The sequence below is a fragment of the Cupressus sempervirens genome, chromosome 1, assembly GCF_028749045.1.
Source record: "Cupressus sempervirens isolate cs-2001-9-10 chromosome 1, ASM2874904v1, whole genome shotgun sequence".
Taxonomy (NCBI): domain Eukaryota; kingdom Viridiplantae; phylum Streptophyta; class Pinopsida; order Cupressales; family Cupressaceae; genus Cupressus; species Cupressus sempervirens.
Genome location: NC_143118.1, coordinates 15877275 through 15894344, shown reverse-complemented (window position 1 = coordinate 15894344; position 17070 = coordinate 15877275).

Genomic DNA, 17070 nt, shown 5'->3' with positions numbered 1-17070 from the left:
TTTCTTGTCCCCCATTTTTTGGCCCTTTTTGAGGTCATTTAATGCCCCTAACCTGACTTTGAAGCATTCTTAGGAGGTCTCCACAACCTGAAAAACTGTAATAACTCTCAAACCGTGGGGCCTTTTGACCTGATTCTTTTTCTAGAATGCTCTAAATTACAATTACATTCATCTAGCCAATTTACACCTCCTAGTTCACCAAAATGATGGCTCAATTACATACTCCTATTTTTTCAGGATTTACACGAACACTGATAGTGGAACTGTGAGAGTTGGAACCTTTATTTGACCCAAATGGGTATCCAAAAATGAAAACACATGAAATAGAAACTAAGTCTAAGTATATTTTTTTGGGTGACACAAGATTGCCCTTATACCTCTGGATGCTCCTGCATAAATAAAAAATTTGATGGATTTGGATGAAGAACTACTTTTTAACCAAATTCCATCTAAAGATATGATAAATGATAACACTATTAGAAAGCATTGTCAGAACATGTAGGATGAATATTTCAAGGATAAAAGTATATTTGGACAGGCACAATTATTTGTCAAGTTATTTAGGAGAAAAGATATGAGACCTATTTTAGAGTTGTTGGGTGTTGATAAAAGGAAAAGCCATGCCCATAACATTAATAAAACAATATTTGAAAATTTGCAAAATGCTTATAACAAAATTGACAACACAACTAGAGGAGGTGATTTGAGTAATGCACGTAGAGCATTGATGACTACTATATCTAGTAGAAAATTGACACATAGAAAATAGGTACGTGCAATTTCTGATGTACTACATATATCTAGAAGAACTGTCCAGAGATACATCAAGAGGAGAAATATGCTAGATGATAACATTGAGAATAACTGGGTGAATATTTGTAGAGTTTCTTGAAAAGACAGGATTTCTGAAGAAGTAAAAAGACAAGTTATTGAATTTTGGACCACACATTCTCATGTTTCTTCCAACAAGCGTGATACTATACAAATTAAAGATCAAGAAACAGGGACCAAAATTGAACATCCAAAACATTTCATAGATATAACTCAAAGTGAACTTTTTGAAGCATTCAAACAAGAATTTTCAAATGTCAAAATATGTCAGAGAATGTTTGAGAGTTTATGTCCTTCCTTTATACGCATAAATAAGATGCGAGAAACTTGTTGTTGTAGAAATCATGTTGAATTTGGTCTACACTTGCAATCATTTAAAAAAGTTATGGCAATACTTGATCCTAATTTGGTCATCCCTAGCAGTACAACACAATTTTTGAGGTCCATATTATGTGATAAATTAGAAGATTCAGATGAATTCAAAGTGCAATGCATCAAAAATCAGTGTGAAGATTGTGCAAATTTACACAAATTTTCTGAAATTATGCAAGTTGAGAATATTAATGAATCCACACCAGTTTCATCGATGAGATATGAATATGAGACATACCAAAATAATAGAGGGGATGAATCCAGAAAAATTGTATTGAAGGAGAGTGAATTGCATTATGATGAGTTCATGGCCAAGTTCCATCCATTGATATATCCACATATCCAACATTGTCATGGTGCACGATGGCAAGCTAAACAATTTTGTGATTCCAAAAATTGTTTTCCACTTGGTTGTATACTTTCAATTGTATATTTTTCTGAGAATTATACATTTGCACCTCATACAGAGTTCCAAAGCCAATATTATCATTCTGAACAAGTTGCAATATTTGTGCAAGTGACCTATAGACATGCACAATTTGAGGTGGATCAGATAGAAAGATTGGATGAAAATGAACACATCATCATCAAAGAGGTTCATTTCTATATTAGTGATGATAAAGTTCATGACAAGAGTTATGTGGCTCATTATTTTGCAATTTTCTTTGAAGATCTCAGAAATTGTGGAATAAATGTTTCAGAGCACTAGATTTGGTCTGATGGATGTGCAGGTTAGTATACATGAAATAGTTACACATTTATTTAACTTTAGTTTAACTTGTATTTATTTGGACATGTCTATTTCTATTTGATATATGTACTTGGATAATTGTAGATACTTATCATGTTTCACGTTCACAGGACAATTTAAATCTGCAAAAGCATTTAATTGGTTAGCAATGCAACATGCTAGAACCAATATTAAGTTTTTATGGAATTTCTTTGAAAGTGGACACGAAAAAGGGGAGCATGATGGAGCAGGAGCATGTATAAAATGTGCGCTTCGACAACATGAACTTGCAGGTAAATATATGCATTTTTTAAATGTACATGTTTAATACTCTAATAGCATATATTTTAAATTTTATATATACATGCATATTTTATGTACATACAGGGAATAGGATAGAGAGTGCAAATCAAATTGTTGAATGGTGCAAAGTTCATTTTGCTACTTGAGATACTAAATACAATAAGCGTTACTTTTGGGAGGTGAAAGGTGAACTAAGTTATATTTATTTTTAATGTCTTTTTCAAATCAAGTTGAGTTTTTAATTAAATATTTATTTTGAAATATGACAATTAGTTTTTGTATTTGTAACAGATATAGATCAATCTAATCCTTACAATTGTCAAACGATTCCTGGAATTAGAAGTTTACATCAAGTGATGACTACAGGAAACCATAAACCTCCAGTACTTAAAGTAAGAGAGAAAACATGTTTTTGTGATGACTGCATTAAGGACAATGTAGTGAGTGCATGTGAAAATATTGGGAATGGATATGTTTCACATTGGGATTTGAAGGAGATAGTTAGAAAGCCTCCTTTTGAAGATGTTGACATTCACATTGACATTCATGATCCTGCATATTCAGCTGATTATGAGCGCATTTCTGATTTAGTTGTGGCAGGTTTGTGTGCATATATACATATATATAAGTTAATATACATGTATATTTGTTTTAAAATTAATTTATATTAATCTTTTTATATACATGCAGGAGATATTTTTACAGTTCAAGCCTTACCAGATAATGCGGAAAATGTGGACTATTATCTTTTAAGATGCACAAAAGCAAAACACAAGTTTCTAGAAGGAACTATAGATGCTGATGAACAGTCATGTCCAATTGGATCAGTTGTTATTGAAGGAACATATTATCAACAAACAAGGGTAATTGGTAGTGGTATTGAATTTATTGAATATAGTTAATTATACAGTTAATTAAGACATGTCATTAAATATATGTTATATTGTTATGTACATCGACCATTAAAATTATATAGTTAATTACACTTAGATTAAGGCATTAAGATGATAACTATACATATACATGTAAACTTGAATATTGAAAATATGAATAACATATAGAAACATGTGCATAACACATACATAAGTTACATAATAGATGAAGACATCAAAAGATCAATAAAATAGATGTCTACTTTAAAAGATCAATAACATACATGTGCATATATCTGGAGAATATAATGTACCCATATCAAATGTATAAAAATAGATCATGTAGATCAAATGTCTGGAAATAACATATATAAAACATCAAAATCTCCATATAAACATGTATCTGGAAATAACATATAAAACATCATTTAGTGTCCATGATATAAACACGTATCTAGAAATAACATATAAAACATCAAAGTGTCCATATAAACCATGTATCTGAAAATAACATATAAGACATCAAAGTTTCTGGATATAAAATGTATGCATATGGAAATAACATATAAAACATCAAACTATCCATATAAATATGTATCTAGACATAACATGTTTGTAATAAAATAAAAGGCCACATATGATCTAATCAGCTACATCCCCCTCCTGATCCTGGGCCTTGTCCCCAAAAGGGTCTATCAACTGCATCTGAATCCTGTGTCAAATGATAACAAGTGAACCATTTAGTTATGTGTATAGACAAATTATATCAAGATCTACACGTATATAAATCAAATATATATATATATATATATATTGTGACATACCTAGGACTCACGATGTGTAGGATCTGTTGGTGTCTGCAGATCAGCAAAACGTAACATACTATCACTCAATTCCTATAACACATACACAAACACACACATATACATTAATTTAAACATATAGGCATATTATTTACTATAATAAAAATAAATCTAAACATATAGAGATATTTACCATAGCATTATGTAATGCTCTGCCAATCTGACTAATATCTGAATCATGTAATGAAAAAATAGTATCAGCATCCAAGTCAATAGTGCGGCCCTGATCTGAAAGCATGGAAGTAAATAGACCAGGCTGTATGGTGCCACTGAGATCCTGAGTAGGGGGGGGTGCTATAGGGTCTTGAGTAGCTGGGGCTGGTGCTGTCGCCTGGGCCTATGTAGCAGTAGGAGTAGTAGAAGGTGCAGGAATGTCCTCCTGCCTCTATGAATCCTCTGGGACTGATATACGCAAAAAAATATGTCTAATCTGAGAGCTCATGTCATGAAGTGGAATCCCTAAGAGTGTAGATAATGCTCGATATGCATCTAAAAGATCAGATGCTAAATATGATGCCAAACGATGCAATGCATCCACCTCTAAGACTGAAGAAATGTCTACAGGAGAAGGTATGTCTGCAACTCCATAATCATCATCAATAGGTGTGCTAGATGATGCAGCTGTGGGAGCGGTACCTCAAGACCATAGCATATATCAACTACATCGATCAAAAGAAATCTCGTGTAACTGTGTGGCGATGGTGGCGATGCTCGAAAAAATTTGTGTCCTAATTGTGTCATTAGGAACACTCTCACCTGCAGTAGCCATCTATGGATCTCTCGGCATAACCAAAAGGTTTGGACCCACCATTGCATGTTTGTTAACTGGTGCAGGAGTGTCTGCGGGTCTAAATCTATCAGAAAGTCTCCCCTAACCCTGCCCAACATGCCTTGGATAATCTGTATAGTCAACATCATAGTGTAAATGAAATTCTGCAAACAATTGTTTGCAGAAATATAGGGGGAACTCATCCTTTTGTGGCCATCTATGATGAGTAGCCAACCAATGAGGATACATCAATGGTGCAATGAGTGGATCAGTACACTTCATCGCAGAGTAGCCTCTGACTCTACGACGATCTGCATAAGATGGAAACATGGTTTTCACCATGCCAGTGGAAACCTCAGTGTCAACCTGTGTGTACTTCACAATGCCAGTGACACTGTGAGATAAAGAAGAATAAAATGTCTCAATGCTCATATCATCAAAAGGGTTGTATGATTCAACTGTTTGAATCATATGAAATAACTCCTCTCACATTGCTATGACCTTCTCCCTATTAGGGAGGGTGGTAGAAGAGGAAAGCGAGGTATCCAAAACCTGCATAGCACGAGATAATCTCACCACTGTATCTCTAAATAACTGCTGTCTATCATGGGTGGAGGAGGTCCATCTACATGTTGTACCAAACTCAGCACTCTGACCCCCACCACGAACACTGGCATCCCCTGAGGATGCAGGAGCACGATCCCCAGAACCGGATGCCATAATGTATATATGAAAATAAATATGAGAATATGAATGTGAAGCTACAATCTGAGTGATAAATATCTAGAGATCTGCACATGCATATATATACAAATATAAACATACAAGTCTATTTAAATTAAAATAATTTAAATTTAAATTTAATTTGAAACACATGTACATATAAATACACAACATTAAATGTGTGGTGCTAAATTCAATCATGTAACATACATATGTATTTTAAAACAAATTATCTTAGAGACCATATCTAATGTACATTGTAACGTGCTCATGCAAATGTGAAAAATAAATATTCATACATGTACATGTATATGCAATAAAAATAAAATAAAATTTCTTGATTAAATGATAACTAAGTGTACACATGTACATGCATGCAATAAAAAAATATAATTCTTGACTAAAATCTAAATTTTGATGTAAATGCTTTGATGATTATGGGGAGTGTAGATGAGAGTTAGGACATAGGGATAGAAAAATTTGTTACTAGATAAGTAAATGAGTTTAGTTAGTGAATGTTAGTTTACAATTTAGAACTCATGACTTAATTTAGTAGTTTGAATTAGAGTTAAGAATGTAAATAAAGTAAATGGGATATAGTTTTATTAAGGTTGATAGTAAGGTCAGTCTATTATGTGCTAGTAAACATATGAATACCTATTACAACCTATAACAGACGTAATGACCTAGTAGGAGTCCCTAGGTCCCCTTAACATATATATGGATAAAAATACCTAAAAATGTATCATGAGGTCATTATGTGTCATTTGATAATGTAAGAATCATCATTACTTAATAAGACCTATTATATCCTAATAATACATATTAAGACTTATTAAAACCTATAAAAAATAGTATGACCTATTACGACTCCTATGTCCCCTTAAGACACACATGTATGGATAACGTATTGAAAAACGTAGTTGACATAAGTGATTTTAATGTGTTGTTTGGTAATGTAAGACTCATTATTACCTGACAATACCTATTATGTGCTAGTAAACATATGAATACCTATTACAACCTATAACAGACGTAATGACCTAGTAGGAGTCCCTAGGTCCCCTTAACATATATATGGATAAAAATACCTAGAAATGTATCATGAGGTCGTTATGTGTCATTTGGTAATGTAAGAATCATCATTACCTAATAAGACCTATTATATCCTAATAATACATATTACAACTTATTAGAACCTATAAAAAATAGTATGACCTATTACGACTCCTATGTCCCCTTAAGACACACATGTATATGGATAACATATTGAAAAACGCAGTTGACAGAAGTAATCTTAATGTGTTGTTTGGTAATGTAAGACTCATTATTACCTAACAATAACTCGTTGTTAAAATGAACATCATCAATATCTAAGTGTGGTTCATTCGGTTAGTAGAGGGCCTATGTTATGGTTAGAATGTGGTATGGGTTATGATTGTAGTTAATATAAGGTTATGTTAGAAGGTGTATTTAATGTCAAAATTAATTTCACCATAAGATATTATTGTTTCACCTCTAGATCCATCAGGTTATGTTAGAAACTGAATAATGTCCCCTAAAGGTTTGCTACATTTTTTACTAATATTTTTGTACATGTTTACCTCATAACCTAATATTTTTCTATATTTTAACCTAATGTTTTTCTTAATGTTTTTCTAAATTTTAACCTAATGTTTTTCCTAATATTTTTCTATATTTTAACTTAATGTTTTTTACACTTTTAATTAATGTTTTATTACATTTTTATCTCATGTTTAACAACATTTTTGCTAACAAAATAATTTAAATACCATTCTAAAATAATCTAAAATAATTTAAATAATTTAAACATATTAAAAAATAAACAATTTTAAGCATTTCACTCACAAAATATGTCAAAAACAACTAATTTAATAATGATTAACATCTATAAATCAAAAAATATGTTTAAAAACTATTAAAAAATGGGGAGGAAAAAACCACTAACTAGTTACGGCTAAAACCCTTAACCCGCTCTCCAAACATCCAGGAATCACAACAGTAACAATGATAGCCGCTAGAGGTTTGCGACGAGTTTTATACCGGCCCGGGGTTTCAGCCATAACCCTTTCGGCCGAAAGGGTTTCGACCGAAATGGTATGCGCCACGTAGCCGCGTGAAATCACCACATGTGTATGGCCGGAGCCGTTACGGCCGAAAGCGTTTCAGCTGAAATGGTACAAGATATCACAAACGGTGACAGAGCTTTGTGCTTTTACCCTCATATGGTGGCAAGTTGGCCTTTAATGCACAAAGGATCATTTTTGTTGAGATTTGGAGGATAGTGTCTTTAGCCACGGTGTAGAGCATCTGGTGGGAAAGAAATAAAAAGATCTTTAGGAGAGAGTATACGAAAGTGGATAAGGTATTGGTATTAATTGAAATCTATATCTAAATCCATTAGTTCTTTTACACTTAGGAAAAAATCCCTATCCTTGTCATTCTCTTCAAGTGATAATTCCATTCTCAATATTTGGAAATGAGCTATTACTCATAAATGTCTTGGTGTCGAAAATTAATATCATGGTTGCCCTTAACAAGTGAAAATATATATGTGGCCTTCTATGGAAAGTACTCAATATATAGAAGATTTTTGTGTTGTACATACTTTCCATGTTTCATATTTGAATGCATGGATAAACATTACTAATTAAATCACTTTTGAAAGTGCTTTTTCATTTCTTAAAAATAAACTATATAGGAATTGTGATCTTGCTATCATGAATCAATCATGTAGTATTTTGAGTCAAACTCATTGACCCTTGTTCATGAGTAGTGGTTTACACAAACTCATCTCTCATGACAATGAATTGAACACTAAACACTCATTTCATATGGGTGATGCTCAAATGGGTGAAAGACTTCCCAAGACTCAAGCTTGAATGCATCTAACTTCAAAGTTTCATCCGTTGTTTAACCTATTCTACTTGTACACTGGGGTCTTTTTCTATTTTCACTTATGATAAAGTATTTATGGTTTAGCTTAGGTCAAAATATTGGACAACACCTTGCTTACAACAATGTTCATGGAAAATATAATAATAAACTTGTGGTATGGATGGGCATAGATTCAATCTTCTCTAAATGTGTTCATACAATTGCACCTTGGTTGTGTTGGTGTTAAACATCCCAACTAATCATAAGAGGGAACCTCCTTTCAACAAGCCTATGTTTACTTCCATGCCACCAAGTCAATAGCAAATGTAAATCTTTGGCTCAACTTATCTATTGTAGGAACTTTCCTTAATTCTATGGTTTCCATAATATTCAGTGATCTTTACCCTATTTATTCAATCAACAACCCTAGCTTTTCATGTACGAATGTCCCCATGTATTATAATGAAGAAAATCTTCATACTATCTTTGTAAGATGCTCAGTGTTTTTCCTTGTTGATATGTAGACTAAGTTGTAGCATAAACAATGATTTTTCTAAGCATTCACTTGTGTGTACCTCTCTTAGCTCATACATCATGTGCTCTTGGACAATTATTCTAGGCATTTAATGTTTGCATCAATACAAGATTTGAGGAAGTGTGCTCCTAGATATAATAATTAGACACTTTGGAATTAAATTTCATGTTGTCACATTAACCAGATGACCATATGCATTTTTTCTCCCCATTCATAGAATGTTTAAATTTAAACCACTATTAGATTATATCCACAAGTTTTCTTTTCATTTCTGACATGTATATGATTTCTCCAAAACATGAAAATAAAGAGTATAGTTAATGAGGTTGATATGTAAGTATAACCAATGATTTTGGGAGAAATTATATTGAAATATTATAGAGATTTCATTAAGAGACCTTGCCAAAGGCTACTATGAAAAAGAAGTATGGACAGGTTAGTAGTTGATCCAAAAGGGAACATAATTCACCCTTGCACAAAGCTCCAATGTATAAGGTTGAAAAGGTTCAAATAAAAGTCCCTAAAACCAACAAGACATATATAAGCTAGGAGAAGTCTCAAAGGCTGATGGGGAGCTTCTTCACTCTAGAGATTTCTTGCTCTACCAAGGCTACTCCTAGCCTCCCTAGGGTTACTATTCAAACCCCAACCTAGAGGACTTCCTTCTAGTCCCCTTTCACCAAGAAGTTCTCCCAAGCAACTCAAGTTTCCATCCGCTGACTTCCAATCACCAATTGTGCATCTTTTGGCTCAACACGCAAAAACTTCCCCAAGTGCCACCAGTACATAAAAATCAAGTTTGGACCACCCTTATGAGTTTCTTGACACATTTCATGCCATTCTTCATCATCCTATTATGTTTCACATACCCACAAGCCTATCCTGTCTTGTTTTCCCTTGTAGCCCTTGTAGCCCCTATTAGCCCTCCTAAAAACAAGGAATCTTCATTAACTCACAAAAACTCATAAAAAGACGTATTGAAGTCTTCAAGACTTTGATTCCTAATGACCTAAGCTTTAAAATTTTCTAGGTCTTAGGCCACCATGGTGTTCGCACTATATGATTCTAATTTACCCCTATTTTGAGGGTTTTATGGGCAATGACAACAAAAATCTTACCAAATTCTATAATCCTTGCATCAAAACTTCTCCCCTAGTTTATGGATGCCTAACACCCTATTCTACCATTGACCATTCAAGATTTTCATATGCCAATCCTCTATTCTCATTAGAATTCAATTACAAGCCTTCATTGCACCTTGCCAAGCCTTCCTTACTTGCCTAGGTCTTGCTTGTAAAAATGGCTTCTTGACTTTAAAAAACCCCAAAATTATTATTTACACAATATACATGTTCTATTACTTTATTTCTAAAGGCAATAGTGATTTTACAACAAAAACTCAAGCTATAGCAATTTTAGTGCTAGTTACTCCAAACTGGACAATAGAAATGTAAAACCTAACTAATTTTGAAAACCTATTGAAATGACAATTTAAGACCTAAAAAACCTTGCATAGAATCAATACATCAATCCAATAAACTATCCCATTCAAAATAGTAAGCTATTCAATTAGTTTTCTTTGCTCAATCCTTCAAAACTACATTTCTTGATCACAAAATGCTCCACATACAAGTGTTGTCCATAAAATGCATAACCAACCCTTCTAAATGAGTTGGAGGGCATTTAAATAGGTTCCCCCTTCCATATTTTCCTTTTGTTTGAGACATAACTAGCCATGTTTTCCATTTTCCAAAATCACACAAAAGTTGCTTTTGCAATGTTGCAAAAATTGGAAAGTTGTCAATGAACAATTTTGACAATTTTTGCAATTTTGCAATCTAAGCCACCAAAATTTACCAGTTTGATTTTAACCTTCATAAAATTAACCTAAAACACCTAAGGACCTCCTTTGAACACTTCTTGTCCCTTTTTAGGAATTTTTGCAACTTTTTCCTTATAGAGCAATTTCTAGCAATTTTGTGCTTATCAGGACCTAGTTGCCCAAAACTTGACTCACACTCAACTCTTACCTAACAACGCCTCCTAAACCTATCTTAGGACTTTAAATGTATTACTTATTCTCTACATGGTGTTGGTGTAAATAAATATTTACTTATTAAACTTTACTTAAATTTACTTAGGTCACTGCATCACTTTATTATTTATTAGTTTTACACCTAGGAGTTTGCATACTCTTATGAGTTGTCATGTTGACAACATAGAAGTAAGAAACACTAATTATGCACATGGTTTCTACAAACTGGATTTTTCATAATTAACTGAGTTTTCATGTGGACAACATGGTAGTTCACACTCTTAATTAAGCACGTGGTGTCTACAACATAATTTTATGTGACACACCTTTGTAGGATTATCCTCTCATCATCACACTAACTCTTTTGCTTAATGGAGGATAATCCACACTTGGTGGACATGTGCTTAGTTGTGAGGCTTATCATATTGCTAACTCTTAAACATTCTAGAAGTATTCTAGAGGCCTTTTATATTCAGGCACTCCTAGTGTGTATGTACATCAATTGAATATCATATTGTTATTTTGATCATACTTTGGTATATTCTGTGCTTGTATGTGAGTTCCTTGATTTTGGGTGATTTTTCCCTACGGAAAATTCTTACATGGTATTAGAGTTGAGGGAATTTCTCTTCACATAGCCATTGGAGACCATTTTCTTGCCTCACCTCTTAGAGGACCTCGACCCAGATCCAGAGTATTGTAGTCATTGGGAGCGTCTAGAGCCAAAATAGAGCTTGCCATTGTGTCTGAAGCATCGATTTGGTGAAATTTAACTATAAATTTGCCTACCCTAGATCATAATCAAATTTGAGACAAATTTGATTTGCAAACTAGCACTTGAAGGCCCCATTTGAAAATTTAGTATGATCATTTATTAGATCTACAAATTTATTTTTTAGATCAGTATTTTATTTTCTTTACAATTTTTTGCCATTTTTGGAGCAATTTTTCAAAAAAAATTTAGACCATCAAGCCTGCAGAGAATTTTTCTTTTGTAGGAACTGGGTGGTGAAATCCCTACCCCTGCAGGTAGAATATTCCTCCTATATTGTGGCTTCAAATTTTGTTAGCAGTTTCATCAAATCTTGGCAGGTGGCTTAACACATTAACTAGCCAACATCACTCACAAACCAACGGTCAATTTTCACACAGTGGACACACATCCAACAAACTGTTAGCTTTGTTTATTTTAATCCTACAACATTGTGTCTTTTAAATTTTATTTTTTTGCAATCCACATGCATGTGGCATTATTAACCCCATAACACCCACCGAAAACTATCACCTATAGCAAGTTTCTCACCAGTGATCTAAAAACCTCTCCCGACATGTCCCAATGTGTTTCCCCAGCCACCATGAAGACTCTTGGTAGTGAAAATCTAATAGGCTACAACTTCTCCATCATACTGTGGCAACTCCAAAACTTGGTGCTAATTCTATCATCACTGACAACCTGTTAAAACCTGTTGACACTGGTACTTTTGACTACGAGTGCCATGTGACCTTAGCTGACTCTAGTAGACCCTTCCACATAGACTATACTATGCAACACAATCTAGCTCATGCCAGCAACAATGTGGAGCCATGTTAAACCCTAACCCACCCACATACATAGCCCAGCACAGTCAGCAAACAACTTAGATCTGTAACTGCCAAATAGCTCAGACTGCCACATCATTAAGCCACCATACAGGACATGTTACCTTACTGATGCCATCAAAAATTTGTATAGTTAGTACATTGATGTCACTGCCACATCACCCAAGGGTTGTTTTCCACTGACATTAATAATTTATGATATTAAATTTGACAATTGTTTGACTATCATCGGTAGGCCAGAATATACTATCACAATGGTCATTTGACTATCAAATTCAACCTCGTGGTTTGCTGCCTAGCTCTCTCTCTAGATGTAGTTTTGATTTGATAGTCCAATGTTGGGAGGCCATAACTCAGTCATCTAGACTCCAAATTAGGTGCTTTTTTTTTTGGGTAGAATTTCCTAAACTTTTTAGTGGTGCTATTCTTGTCTAGTTTTGGTGCACGAATTTGTCAGAAATTGCATTTTTTTGGCAACTGTACCTATCCAATCTTGCATTTTGCAACTTCAAACACTCCGTATGGGCTCATCTAGACACATTTTTAGGTCCCATTTTTTTGAAAGTGCTTAATTTTTTATCTACTTCATAGATATGCAATCAGATTATAGGGTTATGTGGACAAAAATATCACTTTCAAAATTAGGTCCTTTTATGCATTGTATTGCTTTGATTACTCTTCAAAATTGTTGTACATCTAAGCTACAATGCTTAGTTCTAGATTTGAACCTCAAAAGGCAGTTGTAAATAGAAAAATTGGAAGTCCACTTTATACATTTTGACAAGTGGCATATTGTAAACGAACTACATATAAAGTGCCAAAAGAATCATTTTTTTTTTGTGGGCGGGGGGAGGGGAGGGGTTCTTTGATTGAATGAATAGGTGGGTGTGTCTTGTGTTTTTTGTGTCTCTTTTTCTCTCTTTTGTGCTCTTTTAATTTTCTACATCATGGGTTCACCTAAAACTCCACTTCTAACTTCAGACAATTATACTACATGGAAAGATATTGTATGCAATAGATTAATGGAAAAAGGTTTAAATCTATATGTTGATGGTAAAATTAACAAACCCGCTGATGGTATAACAAGTGCTAGTTGATTGGAAAATTAAAGACAATCAAGCTTTAGGAATTATTAGGAGTTGTGTTCATAGAGATCTCTTCTTCCACATTTCCAGCTTCAAGGAAGCCAAGGTTGCTTGGGAAAAACTTGTAGGGTTGTATGGTAAGGTGGATGAGGAAAAGGGATTCCAAATTGAGGATGACCTACTTCTATTGGATCCAAAGAATTTTGACACAATTCAAGACTATGTCAACAAAGCTAATGAATTGAGAGCACTACTTGAGGATTGTGGTAATCCCATGAAGGATGATAGATTGATTCATCACATCTTGAAGAGGCTATCTTTAGAGTATGCATCTTTTTGTTTTGAGTTACAACACTCACAAGTTGACCATGGGAAGTTCCTTCACTAAGCATACATTCAATGCATTTTCAAAAATGTTGATGTTGAAACAAACCAAGTTGATAGATATGGAAATTCTCAAGTCATCAAAGACCAAAGCATTGGTGGCTACTAATGAGAACCAATCAAATCAAAGTGGAAAAAGTTCTACCACTAACAAGAAGAAGTAGTGGAAGCAACAATCACAGTCAAAGACACAACAATCTTCCTCCTCACAATAAGGTAGTTCTTCTTCCAACAAGAAGGCAAACAATGACAAGAAGGACAAACTATTTTGTGCATATTGCAAGAAACCAAATCATAATGAGCATCATTGCAAGACTAAGAGAATTGATGAGTTGGAAAACTTACTTAGGAAGAACAAAATCAATTTGCCAAATGCTTCCAAGGATTCAACTCCACCCACTTCAAAGGGAAAAGGACAAGCACTTATGGCTGGTTCAAGTTCTTTAGGGGAATGGATTCTTGACTCGGGTGCCTCATATCATATGGGCTCTTCAAAAGGAGATTTTTCTTCATTGAAGCAGTCTAAGGTACTAAACATCTTTGTAGGAGATGATAAAAAATGGAAGTTGAAAGGAAAGGATAATTTGAGATGGAAAATGGGGAGTTCAAAGAAGTTCTCTATGTTCCTAACCTTATCTCTAATCTCTTTTCAATCTACCAAATCACTCACTATGGAGATGGTAATAAAGTTAAGTTCCTTCCTAATTTAGTAATGGTGCAAAATCTTAAAGATGATTCATTGGTTGCAGTGGGTAAAGTCAATCATGACAAAAGGCTTTATTCCTTCTCCTACTTTGTGTCTAAGTCTCCTTCACATGCCTTGTTGACTCAATCTCAATCACAAAGTAAATTATGGCATGAGCAGTATGGTCATCTTGCCTTTCACTATCTCCATTAACTTTTCTTAAACAATATGGTCAAAGGTCTACCTAAGATAAGCTTTTTAAAGGGTGAATGTTCAAATTGTTCCATGGATATGCATGTAGAAGAGAAGATTGATAAAGGGAATTCTTGTAGAGCATTAGTCACTCTTGAGTTGGTTCACATAGTTCTAGCAAATCCATTTGCAGTAACATTAGTTAGCAAGGGTTGCTACATCCTCACTTTCATTGACAACTTTTCATGCTACACATGGGTCTACTTTCCTGATCACAACAATGAAGTGTTTGATAAGTTTCTAGCTGTCAAGAGTCATGTTGAGAAGCAATCAAGGAAAGCCATCAAGGTTCTTCATATGGATAGTGAAAGCAGATATGTGAACTCAAGACTTGGAGACTTTTCTAAACTTAAGGGTATTCATCTTCAGAATCAAGTAGCATTTAGTCCACAAAAGACAAGTGTTGCAAAAATGAGGATTAGAACTCTTAAGTCTATGGAAAGTTGCATGATTCAAGCCAAGTCTCTTGATCCATCACTTGAAGTCGAAGCTATAAGCAGTGCCAATCACATACTTAATAGGTCTCCTCATAATGTCTTAGATGGAAAGACTCCTTTGAGGCATGGTGCGGAAGAAAACCAATTATGAAACACTTCAGAGTTTTTTTTTGTCCGACATGGGCAAACATATCTTCCAAGAAATGCAAGGCACCACCACCAAGGCCTTGTGCTTTCATCGAATATGAAGATAGTGTTAAGGCATATAGACTTATGGATCCTAAGACTCATGAGATTTTTATAGAGAGGAATGTTGACTTTGAGGAAAGTTCACCTAGCTTATCCTCTAATCCTCTCCATCATACATTGTGGAAACTAATAGTGACAATAGTGATAGTGATTCAATAGATTTAGATATATAAGATCCTGATCTGGGGGCTATTTTCATCAAAAAATGAAGTATCTCCAAAACTCCAATAATCAACACCATGTTAAAGATCTTGAAATTCTAAATCCAATGCAACTCAAATAGGGAAAAAAGGAGTCTATATGCTCGAGACATGGCCAATTAAAGTTGGGTCAAACCTTAGACCAGAGGTCATTAGAAAGGCAAAATTTGAAATTCTTCAAAATTGGTCAAAATTAGCACCAAGTCAAATATCTCATTGAGAGCCTTTCGTCAATGTTCATTTCATCAAAATTGGAGCTCAGATGCAAAAGATATACATAGTCAAAATTCAATTGACCAAAGTACATTCATTGACTAATGAAGTCAGTAGGGATGACATGGAAAATAATGACATGATAGGTGGCAGATATCTACTCATCTCTATCTAGTTAGGAATGGACACATGGTATTGGAAGTCTTTTTTTTGAATTTTTTGATTATCCATGTGGTGGCATCAATGCCATCCATGTGGCAATCTTGATGGTAACAACAAGTGAGGCTAGTAGTTGGGTTTGAACTCATGACCACTAGTTACCAAAACAAAGCGGTGGTCATTACATCTGCCATGGCTTTTAATAGTTAATTGCGCAATTTCCTATTTACCTTTTAACCATCGCCCTGTCATTAGTAAAAGGCTGTTGGCGAGGTTGGAACCCCCAATCGGCTGGTCTTATAAAAGGACTTGCCACTGCCACATCATCACTGGCATTTATAACATATATAGCAAAGTTTATATTTATCTTTTAAATTGAAGCTGCCAACCCTTAACCAATAAGGGTATCAATTAGAAAATAACCTCAAATGGGGTATAGAGCCAAAATTCCAAAATTGGCATAGACTTGTTTTGAAAATGAAATTTTTTAAAGGGCCTATAATTGTATTTTTTGGTTTGGCCTATTTTAGGAAAATATTTTGTATAAAAAGAGGGGTTAGGGCCCTTTTAAGGCATGAAAATTATTCTAAACATCTAGATGATGAGAAGGAGACTATGATTTTTGGAGACTTGATTATTATTCTTGCACATTGGAGAATATTGCTACATGTGCTTGAAGGGAATTGTTTCAAATCACTTGTAATTGATTTGTTGGAGTTAATCGGATCCCCCTATTGGAGTTGGACCTGAAGACGTAGTCCATATCGAATGAACTCCAAAATCAACTGTGTTTTGTCTCTATCTCTCTTTTCTCCTTCTTTCATTTCATTCTGTGTTGTTCTTTTTATTTCAATTATGTTAATTTGATTCATTAAT